Raw genomic sequence first — 14743 nt, 5'->3', positions numbered from 1 at the left:
GTGGTATCAAACAGAGAGATCAAGCGCATTTTAGAGAAGGTTGTGTGTCCATCAAGGAAAGATTGGTCTTTGAAGCTTGATGAAGTTGTTTGGGCGTATAGAACAACATACAAGACTCCATTGGGAATGTCGCCGTTTCAGTTGGTTTATGGTAAGGGGTGTCATTTGTCGGTAGAGCTAGAGCATAAAGTGTATTGGGCTTTGAAGAAGTTGAATTTGGACTTGGATGCAGCTGGAAAGAAGAGAATGCTTCAATTGAATGAACTCGACGAGTTTCGACTTCAAGCATTTGAAAACAACAAAATGTATAAGGAGAAAGTCAAGAGGTGGCACGATAGGGGTCTAGTGCTCAAATCATTTGTGTCGGGGCAACAAGTTCTTTTGTTTAACTCTCGTCTCCTTCTTTTTCCTAGAAAGTTGAAGTCAAGGTGGTTAGGACTGTTTGTTGTCAAAATTGTGTTTCCACATGGAGCGGTGGAGATTTTTGAGAATGATCCGGGCCAAGCATTTAAGGTAAATGGTCGGAGGTTGAAGCATTACTATGGTGACACGGCAACCCATGAGGTGGTTAGTGTCATTTTATTATCCGTTTGATCTCGCATTTTTATGTCGAGCTAACGACGTAAAACACCCAAGTTTGTTGTACATTAGTAGACAGAGGAAGCAAGAAGAAAAGAGAAAATCAGAAAAACAGAAAATTACAGGGCTAACTTCAGAAGATGAGCGCGCATGCGCTGATCTAGCGTGCGGCCGCGCTAGAATTCCAGAAACCAAGCGCGCCCGCGCTGATCTAGCACGCGGCCGTGTTGGGGTCCCGATTGAAAAAAATAGCATTTTGTGAAGAGAAAATCGGGGTTTTTTAATAGAAAATCAGTTTTCACCGATTTTTACTCTTCCACATCCCAAATTTCCCTCTCCAAATCAAACCCATTATTCCCACTATTCCCATAATTAATTTCCACTTCTATTTCATATATAATTCTCTTCTCACATCCTATATATACATACACTTATACACAAATTTCTCCACCACTTCCTAAATTCTCAAACATAATTCTCTCCCAAACACTTATCTTTTATTCTCTCTTATTCAATCCCAATGGCACCCAAGAGACAAAGAACTCAAGTCAGTAGCAGTACCACTAATTCGTTGAGTGCAGGTGGTGTGAGGCCTAGGTTTTTGACTCCCGAGGCTGAAGTGGAGTATACGAGGCTTCTCTCGAAGCCTATAGCAAAGGATCGAGGTTTTCTGCCATTGGGGAAGGATGGTAAGTTGTTGGAGATGATCTTGGAGATGGGCTGGGTTGCTTTTTGTGAGACACCCGATGTTGTGCCCATGAGTGTTGTTCGAGAGTTTTATGTTAGTGCTAAGGCGGAGAAGAACGGTTTCACTGTGGTTAGGGGGATGACGGTGGAGTACAGTGCTGATGCGATAAGGAGGGTGATTGAGCAGCCCGTGAGGAAGCCCGGTCAGGACACCTAGAATGATACTCCGGAGGATTTTGATTTGGATTTGATAGTTGCTACTCTTTGTGTGCCAGAGACTCATTGGAATTTCAAGAGGGGCATGAATGAATATTTCACATTCCCTGCTTCGTGTATGAACAGATTTGCATGTGCTTGGAATTCGTTTATTTGTGCTAACATCATGCCATCATCTCATGTGCATGAGATTACTGTGGAGCGTGCTCGGCTGTTGTGGGGTATTCTTCAGGGAGACTATATGGAATTGGGGATGGTTATCCATCAAGTTATTTTGAGGTTCTTGCGAGGAGGTACTACGGGTTCTATACCCTATACGTCTGTTGTGACGAAGCTGTGCGTGGCAGTTGGTGTTCATTGGCCCGCACATGAGCAGCTGCAGATTCCCAATGCTCTTATCGACCGTTCTACGTTGTTGAACATGACAGAGTGGGGAGGAGAAAAGCTTGATTTAAAGGGGCTTGGTTACTCTTTTGACCATCTGCCAGGTGGAAGGCCTCGCGATTAGATATATGCTGGTGGAACGCAACAGGCGAGTAAGGCAGCATGGAGAGCTCAGTTGGGTAAAGAGGCTGGTCCATCGCAATAGGAGCAGGAGGAAGCAGGAGCGGATGTTGGAGTTGGTTTGAGCACGACACAGTACAGGCGTTTAGCGAGGAGGATGGATTCGATGTATGACATCCATAGTCGGTTTGCATGTGATCTCACCCAGGCACTAGGGACTGCATTCAGAGCCATAGGAGTTGACATCTAGTGGCCAGTATTTGGTGAGGACTCCATGCATCCACCTCTAGACACGCCTGACACTCCACCCGTTGGGGGTGAGGATCCTAATTCCGAGTAGGTATGCCTGATTCCTTACTATTACCTTCACTGAGAACAGTGAAAATTTTAAGTTTGGGGGTGATAGTTGAAGGAATATATTTTGTGGGAGTCGCATATAGTTTGCATATTCATGATAGTTTAGTGCATATAGTTGCATATTTTGCCATGATAGTTTTTTTTATTTTTTTATTTTGGTAGTTTTTATGACAGTTTGTTTATATAGTTCATGCATTTGCATAATAACATGATCCCTTAGATGATTTTTCTGATTGATTTGTGATATTGATGCTAGTGTAGTGATGACGTATTTAGTGATGTTAAGTCTTGTTGAATTGATTTTCATGCTAGAGACAATTGTATTTCATTAAGTCTTATAGGTTGCTTGAGTGCTAGATTATGGTCATGGTTTGTGTGTTTATCGAGGTTTAATCGCTTGTTTATATTTAGAATTTAGGATATTCTCTTAATGATAGAATAACATGAATTTTTAAAGATTGGAGAAAATTGGATTTCATTGCTAGTTGTTGTGGCTAGGTGCAAATGGCTAGTAGCCAGCTCATTTTATATGAGTAGTCTAGGATTGAATGAGATGGAGCGAAACGCACTCGTTCAGAAATTTGTGAAAGAAAAAAAAGAGAAAAAAAATAAGTGTTATGTATAATTGATCATGGGTGAGCTCTTTAGTACTCGAGTTATTAAGTTCTTAAGGGACTTTGTGCCTAGTGACCTAAGGCTTTTATAATCTGGGATCCGCTAACCTAACGCTCGCTACATGGTTACTATTGTATAAGTCTTTTGTGGAACTCACTCATTGCACGGTCAAATAAGCATACTTGTGTTGGTTATGTGTTATGAATAAAAGCGTGAATCCATGTAAAACTCCAATATAAGAATTGAAGTGTTATAAGTTATTTTGAGTCTAACTTTTATTTTATTTATAACCTTGTGATTGCTTTGATGAGTAGCGAGTCATGATTATTGAGCTAGTAGCGAAAGTATATCTGTAAGCATTTGCACACATGCACATCTCTGGGTTGTAAGTTGATTTGTAAGGTTTAATTGATCTTTATGCGAATAACTGCATTTGTTGAGATGTTGCTTGTTGATTGGTTTAGTTATTCTATGGGGATCGTTGCATTCATTTAGTTGCATTCATGCATTTTTATTTCTTATTCTTTGAGTCTGTTTATGCTTGAGGACAAGCATCGATTCTAGTTTGGGAGTATGTTGAGTAGTATTTATGACACTTTATAACGCTCCATTAAGCTTTGAATTGGTGTATTTGTACTCAAGTTGTTGGTGTTTTAATGTGTTTTCTAGTGTTTTTGCATTTCAGGCATATATTAATGTATTTGTATTGATTTGATGCTTATATGGTGTTATGATGGTGTATAAGGAATAACGGCTCATGAAGACCAGCTCGTTCCAGAAATAAAAGAAGGCAAATCCAGTTTTTCCAGAAAAACGGCGCGCCCGCGCTTTGCTAGCGCGCGTGCCAGAGAAACAGAATATCAGCGCGCCCACGCTGGTGAAGCACGTGGCCGCGCCAGGTCGGGAATCCAGTTTCCTGTTTCAATTAGAAAACTGTTTTTCTGGGCTTTTGGCTTAATTGGGATGCTATTTAAATACAATAAAAAGACATTTTTAGAACGGAGCTTAAGGAGAAGACGACAAGAAGACCTATAGCACAAATCAACGAAGGCGAAGAAGATCTAGTTTATTCTTGTGAATCTTTGTTCTAAGTTATAATCTTGGATGCTCGTTTCTTATTTTGTTGAACTTAATGCTCTGGATTACGTACTTTTTTTATTATTTGTTTATAAAGACTACGTTTATTATACCATGCTTTCATCAGAACCCACGTTAATGATGAGTCTGATTATGGGCTAATCGTTATCGTGGGGTTCTAGCGGATTTATTTATGGATTTCTTTAGTTTATTTGTTCGATGCCTTAGTGTGTGATGATTGTATGATAACCTAGTATTGGTTGTGCTTATTCGTCTTATGAGTGTCGCGAACTTATAAGATAGCGTGTTAATTCTTAATGAAGCGAAAGTGAATTTAAGAATTTAGAACTTGCCATGCTAGCATAGGTTCATGTGTTATTATTTTGCATGATTCGTAGGTAATTTTAACCATCTTACTTTCCCTATGTAATCACGATAAATAACTTGTGCATTAAACCATTATGTTGTCAAATTCTATAGATATATAGGATCTCAATATAAATGGTGTCTATTCAGCTTTTATCTCTTTTGTGGATGTCTAGTAGTATGGTATTCATGCAATGAAAGTTGGCGTTTATCAGTTTTATGTTATCTGATTAGTGTCATCACCATTACATGCTAAGGTTAAGAACGAAAAGGCTATTGAATGAAGTATTTAATGAAGTTAGAATCCCATATGTGTGTCCTATATTATTCAACTCTCTTTACTCTCTTTAGTTAATGTTCTTTAGTATAATTCTCAATAGTTAATCATAGTATAATCAAAACCCAAATTGTTATTCGTCTTAGCATTGAATAATAACCATATCATTGTTGTATAAGTGCATAAATCACATAGTTAATTTAACCGGTCTCTGTGGGAACAAACTAGAAATAATTTTATATTACTTGCGATCGTGTATACTTGCGTGAATTATTAACGCGTGATTAGCGACTAACAAAAGCACCTTGAAGCTTTGCTCGCTTAGTATTTTATGTTTTAGTGTTACAAGGCTATTATTTAATGTTTTAGTTTTACCAAGACTTATGAAAGAGATGAAACCCAAGAGTTTATGACATTCATGAAGTTTCCGATATATGATATTAAGTTCATACAGCTGTTATTCCCAGTAGACTAACAATGAGATTTACAGAAGGGGGGTTGAATGTAAATCTCAAAACTTTTTCAAGTTTTGAGCAATTTGTAAGACTAAGTGTTTGAGTGATCAAATGTGTGTGAATTGCTTGGAGCTGATGCAGACAGATATATATTTAAACACAAATGAAATGAACACAAAGAACTTAAAAACTTTTCTGGTGGATTTGTTGTTCCACCAGAGATGTGTTATTTCAGAAAATCTGTGATTCAAAATTAAATCACAGCTGCTTCCTAGTACAAACTAGATGATTTTCTCTCTTGATATTTCTAAACAGCTCAGGGAAAATTCATATCTAATTACTAGCTACTACTTGGTTTATATAACACCAAGTTTACAAGTGAAGACAAAGATAAAGTACAATAAGACAATGGTTCTCCACTTGTTTCTATTCCATTTTTATCCAGTGTAATATGGAATTATCTGTTGACTTTCCATTTTGAACCAGACTAAAAACGGCTACTTTTTCTGCTATTCCTGAAATAGGCTACCACATCTCTGTCAATCCATGTGCCTCTGTCAGCTTTGTTAACTGTCACTATCAACTGCTATGAGACTGAGCATCCGTTGAAGCTTTCATCCGTTGATGGCTTTATCCGTGGATGCTCTAGCAGTGCATCCGTTGAAGCTTTCATCCATTGATGGCTTTATCCGTTGATGCTCTAGCAGTTGAAGCTTTATCCGTTGAAGCACTTATCCGTTGAAGCGTTAGAGACATCCGTTGAAGCTTAGTGTCTTATCCGTTGAAGGTCTTCAATATCAGTTGACACTTCTTCACTTATACAAAATTTCAAGGCATGAAATATTTACAATTAGCCCTCCTACTTGTACATCCATTAGTAGTCAACATGACTGATTATCTCCTAACAACATCTAAGAATTACAGCTTGAAACCAGAGAGTGAGATGTGCTACAATACCACACTTATTGCTAAGTAAGGCTACTCCTTCAACGGATAGCCAAGATGGTCTTATCCGTTGAGGCTACAAACACTAGATTTCTACTTAAGTGTTTTGCTGAACTTATCATCAAACTAATACACATATTCCCAACAATCTCCCCCTATTTATGTCTACTAGAACTGTAGGCATAAATTTGGGTTTAGCTTGATGATAACAAAACACTTAACAAATATATAAACTGTAACAAAGCAGAAATTCAAAAGTGCTGCAAAAGTGTATATGCTGAGATGAGATTGAAGAAATACATTGTTTCCAAGGGTGCTCCTTTAGCCTGAGCAAATTACTTTCTTTTCCTTTGATCCCTGGTTTTCTTTCCTAGCCTCCTGTCATTCTCCTCTATTTGAAGTTGAAGTTGTCTGTAGAATTCAGCTTCATCTTCTTTATTGATATCTAACTTAGATTGCATATCCTTGAGAGTTTCATTATTGGCAATCTTTAGCTGATCTTCAATTCTGAAAAATCTTCTGACTCCTTTGTTGTCTCTGAACTCCATCAACCAATGAGGTGATTTGTGAATTGTAATACCTCTCTCTGGAATGAGTAAAGTTCTAGGCAAAGCATTGGGCTCCCTCCAAGTTTTCCTTATGTTGGAAATCTTGTTGAGAATCTCAGTCCTGGCAGTTCTGGTAAAGCCAGAATCCTTATGTATGGCTGAGTAGACTCTAATCAAGGTAGTGTAGCCTTCATTCAGAATTCTGTGAAGAGGCCATGTTCTTTCCCCAGCTCCTTTGTATTTGAACACTAGTCTTTCTGGTAGCTGTCTATAGGCAGTTATTCCCCTTACATCCTCCAGCTCATCCAGATAGAGTTCAATGTCTGAAAATTCTTTTATGTCACAGATGTGAACATAATCATCTTTAGAGTTTTGAGGTTTGGACTTAGGCTTCTGTGTGAATTTGATTGAGGCTTTAGAGGGTGTTGATTTGATTCTTCTTTTCTGCTTCTTTGATGGTGGAGAAGAGGTTAGGAAGGTGGGCAATTTGATGGTGTCCCAATCAATTGGTTCCTCCTTGGGAATGATTGTTTCACCATGAATGTTCATGAAGGGGTCAGGTACAATGGGTTCAGGAATAGAGGGTAGTGGTTTGGATATTGATTGGGTTTCTTCAGTCTTATCTACCTTCTTTCTCTTTGCATTGACCTTCTTTCTTTTCCCTTTCTGCCATTCTTCCTTACTTCTTTCCTCCATCTCAGTACCAACCATGTCCCCCATAGCTTCATCTTCACCTTTGTCTTCAATTTCTTTCTGATCTTCAGCCTGACTTGACTCTAGCTGTTTTTCAAGCTTTGCTTGTGCTCTTTTGTCAGCCTTTAGCTGTTTGTCTTCTTTCTTCAACCTTTTGGTTTCTTTCTTCTTGGCTATTGAGAATTTGGGATGTCCTTGCATCACACATATGCTCTTTCCCTCTCTGAAAATAATAGCCATATTTCTCCTTACAGCCTCATCCATGGTCTCTTTGAGATATGTAATACTTCTTCCTAAAAGCTTGTCCTCATCTGCTTTTGGAAGAGGAAAATCCACCTCTTTTAGAGGATTCTTTGTAGAGTCCTTATTGGATCTGTTGTTGGGCTTGAGAACCATAGGTTGCAGATCTTTGGAAGAAGTTTCTCCATCCTTATGCCTCCCTACTAGCTTGAGTTCCATAATAATTGATTCCACTTTTGTGCTATGCTTCACAGATTGTGATTGAGAAGTTGTAGAACCAAATATTAGTTGCATCTTTTCATCAATCTTCTTCCTTTGCTCTTTGACTTGCAATTCAGCTGCTGCTATCTGGATTAGATCAATTCCATCTAGCTTTCCTTTGACTTGAATTGGTGGAGAAGTTGTGATAACAGGAACTAGCACTTGAGAAATCTGAACTGTTGTAGATGGCTCTCCTTCCCCTTCCCCTTTATTCTCCCTTTTTTTGTTATCATCAAGGGTAGGGGTCAAGCCTTATGCTTGTGCCAGCTGCATGAGTAGATTTGTTTGAGTTTGTTGATTCTGAAGAATGGTGACCATAGAGTCTTCAATGATTTGAACCCTATCTTCCAATCTGGCCAGCCTCTTGTCAGCATCAAAGGCCTTCCTTAGTCTCCCCAACAAATCTTGCATAGTACCATAGGGTATAACTGAATCCAATTTCTCAGCATTGTAGGATTTCAGATCAACAATATCCAGCTTGAGCTCATCCACACTTAGATTTTGCTGGTAATGCTGCAACTGCAAGAGATGCAGAGATTCCAGATGAGCTTGAAGAATTGCCTTGGTACCAGCATCCTGAGTCTCCTGAATGGCCTGCTGAATTGTCATGACTTGTTTGACCAAAGTGACACCAAACTCTTCTGGTGTTGATGGTTTTGCCCATGCCCATGCAGAAAGATTAGGAACAGAACTTGGGCCTGCTACTCCCCCTAAGTTCATGCTCTCATTCAAAGAATTAGAGTCATCATCATTAGAATTTACTCCAAATTCTTCAGATGGCTCACCAGCTTGAGAAGGCAGCCTGTTGACAGCAGCTTTGTCTCTGAGAAGAGATTCTGAAGTGTGTACAATGTGTAGTGTCTGTTCTGCCTCCACATTGCCCTGTGCAGCCAATAATTGATAGGCTGAAACAGGGTGAGTAAAAGTGTCAGCATCCAAGGAAATGTTATCAATGACAGCTTTGTAGTGTTGCTGAAATTGTCTTCCCTTATCTGCATCATCCACTTTCATTAACTCACTAGCAATGACTGGATCCACCCTTATAGCTTCTGTACCTGCCTTTCTCTCAATTTCTCTCTTTTCTTGCATCACGGGCTCCCCCTGGCTCACACACACCCTCACACCCTCACCTTCACCTTCTAAGGTGGCACTCCTCTCACTTACTTTTGCCATGCTGGAAGAAATAGCATGCATTTGGTGACTCTCAACCTCTCCTTTTGCCTGGGAGCAACCCAGCCTATCACTCAAAAAATCACTCCCTTCCCTCAAGCCTAAAAGTGATTGTACAGTTGCCATGTCCTCTACAGTTGGAGTTATTTCTGTTAAGTGTGTAGAGGCCATCAACGGATAGGGAGTATCCGTTGAAATGGAAACTGATGGTATCAACGGATAACTGCTGTTAAGCTTATCCGTTGAAGAACAACCACTTGTCAACGGATGAGAGATATCCGTTGAAGAAGGAAATGATGTAGAGATAGAAAGTGATATAATTGTTGAATCTGTGTGGATTGATTTTAAGTGAGGTGACACAGATTCTGCAACTACTTCTGAAAGAATTGGCTGATGATCCAACAAATCATCTAAAAGATGATGATCACCAGGTTTTGAGTGGGGCTCCTCCCTGAGTTTTAATGAGGGAGAATCAGGAATTGATGTGAATATCATATCCACATCCAGAGAGGGTGTAGGAGAGTTTGAGGAATGGTGTGTGTCTATATTGAGAGAATGGGGCTGTGATTCCACATTTGCTGGAATCACATCAAGCTGAATTTGAGAAGGCACGGATATTGGTGGGTGTATCTGTGCTGTGTGTGTCCCTTGTGTGGAAACTAGGGTTTTGGCCTTCTTCTTCCTTGAAAAGGCTTGAATTGGTGAATGTTTAGCTTCAGTATCCCTCCCTCTTTTGTTCTGTGTCCTTGGATGGGGACTATTTTCAATAGTTACATCCTTTTGGGAGGATGCAACTAGGGATGTGCTGGACTCCTTTTGAACCACTACAGTCTTTTGAGAGACTATGGCTTGGCTGGAATGGGTACCACTCACCTCTCCCACCTTATCCTGGGGGGCTTTTTGATGTTCACCCCTCCCCTCACCACTCACACCCTGTTCACTCCCTTCAGGGTTTATGGTAGTTGTTACAACTTTTGTCTTTTGAGAAACAACAGAGGTAGGTTTCTTTGACTTGACTTTGGAGATTTTAGATTTGGTGGCTTTGGTAGGAGCCTGTTTGGACAATGACACAGGTTCCATAGCCACACTAGAAGGCAAAGAAACATTGGGGTTGGAAATAGTAGGAGTTATAGAAACATTTACCTCACTTACCTGTGGTGCATTCATGATTGGCAAGTATACCAATGGCACCTGGCTGTTGAGGTTCATTCTCAAAAGGTCTGCAAGGACCCTTTTCTCTTGTGCCCAGCATTTGAGTTTATTATTCTCATTGGATATAACCAAACCTTCAGCAACATGGTTAGCCAATAACATAAAGAATCTAGCAAAGTAGATGTTATGTGGTCTATTAGCTTTGTTACCTAATCTGGAACCTAATTCTAGCATAACACAGTTGCTAAAATTAAAGTACCTATCAGAAACTAGCATATAGAGCATATTAACAAGAGATGAAGTGATAGCATCAAAATTGCTAATCTTCCCAGAGAAAACCTTAATAAAGGCATCTCCAAGAAAACTCCATTCTTTCCTAAGGCCTTTCCTTCTAATACTACCTAAACTAGTAGAATCAAAAGCATAGCCTATGGAATCTAGCATAGCAAAGACATCTTTATCAGTGTGTGGTGTCATGGCATTATTCTCAGGCAACTTAAAGCAAGATTGTAAATCATCACAATTAATGCAATAGTCCTTACCTTTGAGAGAGAAGGCAATAGTCATATCAGTGGAGTTGAACTCTGCAGTTGTCCAAATCTCCTCAATCACTTCACAGTAGATGGTTGGGGCTTCCAGCATTACATAGCTCAGTTTGCAGTTCTTGATGAAGTCCATCATCTTGTGATAATCAGAATGGGCTTCCTTCTTTTCAACCAAGACTATGAAATTATTCTTTTCATAAACAAATCCTGTTTGAGACATAATTTTGACTACTGGTGCCATTGTTGTGAGTAGAGGTTGCAGAGAAGAACTTGAGAATTGAGAGAGAAAGAGAATGATAATTGCAAGAAAGCGTAAAGTGAAAATAAGAATTCAATTGGGCTTTTATACTTTCTTGAATTAAAACACAAATTAAAATAATTAAATGATACTTTTAAGTAAGTGAAAGCCGTTCAGGAATAAATGAAACTGTTGAAATTCTGAAAACTACCGTAAATACAAATACATACAACACTGTATATCTGTATCAACGGTTGAGTAAAAGAATCAACGGCTGTGACTCACTAACGTGACACATCAACGGATAAGGTAAATAGTTATCCATTGATGAACAACACTATTTTATCTGTTGAAGGATAAAATTACCAGAAATGTATTTGTCTTTCAACGGATAATGAATATCCGTTGATAGAACAATTTTGGCTTTCAATGGATAGGGAATATCCGTTGATAGGATAAGTCTTGATTAAAGCCAACTTTGTTCTTGCAGCAAATTCATTTTAGGCTACAAGACAGATTACATAGATGACATAGATTATGAATAGTTAAGCATACCTAACTCACTTACTAATCTCGTGAATGTTGATTCATCAAGTGGCTTGGTAAATATGTCTGCAATCTGCTTTTCACTTGGAACAAAATGAAGTTCCACTGTACCTTTCATCACATGTTCCCTAATGAGTGGTACTTGATATCAATGTGCTTGGTTCTTGAATGCTGCACTGGATTTTCAGTAATGGCAATGGCACTTGTGTTGTCACAAAATATTGGAATTTTGTCAACAGTTATACCATAGTCAAATAACTGATTCCTCATCCACAGTATTTATGCACAGCAACTACCAGCTGCAATGTATTCAGCTTCAGCTGTTGATGTGGAAACAGAATTCTGCTTCTTGCTGAACCATGATACAAGCTTGTTTCCTAGAAATTGACAGGTGCCTGTTGTGCTTTTCCTATCTAATTTGCAACCTGCATAATCTGCATCTGAGTAGCCAATTAGATCAAAACCAGACTCTCTAGGGTACCAAATTCCTAGATTTGGAGTCCCTTTGAGATATCTGAAAATTCTTTTAATAGCCACTAAGTGAGATTCTTTAGGGTCAGCTTGAAATCTAGCACAGAGACATGTAGAAAACATAATATCAGGTCTACTGGTAGTTAAATATAAAAGTGAGCCAACCATGCCTCTATAACTTGTAATATCCATAGACTTTTCAGCCTTGTTTAATTCAAGCTTGGTGGCAGTGGCCATGGGAGTTTTTGCAGGTGAACAATCCATTAAGTCGAACTTCTTTAAAAGATCATAAATATATTTAGTTTGACTAATGAAAATTCCACCACTAACTTGTTTAACTTGTAAACCAAGAAAGTAAGTTAGCTCTCCCATCATGCTCATTTCATATTTACTTTGCATTAATTTAGCAAACTTTTTACAAAGTTTGTCATCTGTAGATCCAAATATAATATCATCTACATAAATTTGTACAAGTATCTTAGAGCCATTAACATTTCTAAAGAAGAGAGTTTTGTCAACAGTACCTCTTGTGAAGTGATTATCTAGAAGGAACTTTGATAAAGTCTCATACCAGGCTCTAGGTGCTTGCTTTAGTCCATAGAGTGCTTTCAACAAATAATACACATTGTCTGGAAAATTTGGATCTTCAAAACCTGGAGGTTGGCTTACATAAACTTCTTCCTCCAATTCCCCATTTAGAAATGCACTCTTGACATCCATCTGATAGACTTTGAAATTGGCATTAGCTGCATAGGCTAGAAAGATTCTGATGGCTTCAAGTCTTACAACTGGAGCAAATGTTTCATCAAAATCTATTCCCTCTTGTTGAGAATAGCCTTTGGCAACCAATCTGGCTTTATTCCTTATGACAATGCCATTTTCATCTATCTTGTTTCTGAATACCCATTTTGTGTCAATAGAACTCTTGTTTTTTGGCTTGGGTACCAGCTTCCACACTTTGTTCCTCTCAAATTGGTTTAGCTCCTCTTGCATAGCTAAAATCCAATCTGGATCCAAAAGAACTTCTTCCACTCGCTTAGGTTCCTCATGTGATAGAAAGCTACTATACAGACATTCATCTTGAGTAGCCCTTCTAGTTTGTACTTTAGATGTAGCATCACCAATGATCAGTTCAAAAGGGTGATTCTTGGTCCATTTCCTTTGAGGTGGTAGATTAGCCCTTGATGAGGTTGCCTCAGTATTGTCATGATGTGAGATAGAATGTTGATTTGTTGAAACTCCCCCTGAGTTGCTGATCCTTTGAAAGGAATTGGGAGTTCTTTTAACTGATGAGGTGAATTGATTATCCGTTGATAGACTGTGATCAACGGATGCTTCGTTATGAAGTTCAACGGATGATACACTTTGTCTTTTAACGGATGCTGCATTCTGTGCATTATCCAAAGGCAGACTCTGGTTTCTTCTTGAGATGCCTTCTTCATCATTCTCATCTTCACTATCATTACAATATATCTCAATATTGTCAAATTTGAGTCCTTCATGATGTCCCTCATCTGTTAGTCCATCAATCTTTTTATCATCAAACACAACATGTACAGATTCCATGACAATGTTGGTTCTTAGATTGTAGACCCTATATGATTTTCCAGCAGAATAACCAACAAATATTCCTTCATCAGCCTTTGCATCAAACTTTCCTTTGTGATCAGATTGATTCCTTAAGATGTAACATTTTCAACCAAAGACATGTAGAAAGTTTAAAGTTGGTTTTCTTCTTTTGAATAATTGATAGGGAGTCATGCCTTTTGCTTGATTGATTAGAGAAATATTCTGAGTGTAACATGCACAGTTAACAGCCTCAGCCCAAAAATAAGTTGGGAGCTTTGACTCCTCAAGCATTGTCCTTGCAGCTTCAATTAATGATCTGTTCTTCCTTTCCACCACACCATTTTGTTGTGGAGTTCTTGGAGCTGAGAACTCATGCATGATCCCATTTACTCCACAGAACATCTTCATGGTTGAATTCTTGAACTCAGTTCCATTGTCACTCCTAATATTCCTTACTTTGAAATCAGGATGATTGTTGACTTGCTTGATATGATTGATGATGATTTCACTAGCTTCATCCTTTGATCCAAGAAAATAAACCCATGAAAACTTTGAGAAATCATCTACAATCACTAGGCAGTATCTTTTCTTTAAAATTGACAATACATTGACTGGTCCAAAAAGATCCATGTGTAGAAGTTGCAGTGGTTCATCAATTGCAGATTCAAGCTTCTTACTGAATGATACTTTCTTTTGCTTTCCTTTCTGACAAGCATCACACAGTCCATCCCTTGTGAATTCCACTAGAGGCATTCCTCTAACTAAGTCCTTTTTGACTAGATCATTCATTGTCTTGAAATTCAAATGGGACAGCTTCTTGTGCCATAGCCAACTTTCAACTGGACTTGCTTTGCTGAGAAGACAAGTAATGGATTCTGCATCTGTAGAGTTGAAATCAGCTAAGTACACATTTCCTTTTCTAACTCCAGTTAGAACCACTTTATTGTCCTTTTTACTTGTGACAATACAGGCTTCAGAATTGAAGGAAACAGTATTCCCTCTGTCACATAGTTGACTGATGCTCAATAAATTGTGTTTGAGACCATCAACCAATGCAACTTCATCAATGATGACATTTTCTTTTGAAATCAAGCCATATCCCATAATGAATCCTTTGCTGTCATCTCCAAAGGTTATGCTAGGGCCAGCTCTCTCCTTAAATTCTGTGAGCAGGGTGAAATCTCCTATCATGTGTCTTGAACAACCACTGTCCAAGTACCATAGATTCCTTC

Source organism: Apium graveolens, chromosome 4 (genome assembly GCF_009905375.1).
Source record: "Apium graveolens cultivar Ventura chromosome 4, ASM990537v1, whole genome shotgun sequence".
NCBI lineage: Eukaryota > Viridiplantae > Streptophyta > Magnoliopsida > Apiales > Apiaceae > Apium > Apium graveolens.
Note: the sequence above shows the minus strand (reverse complement) of the source record.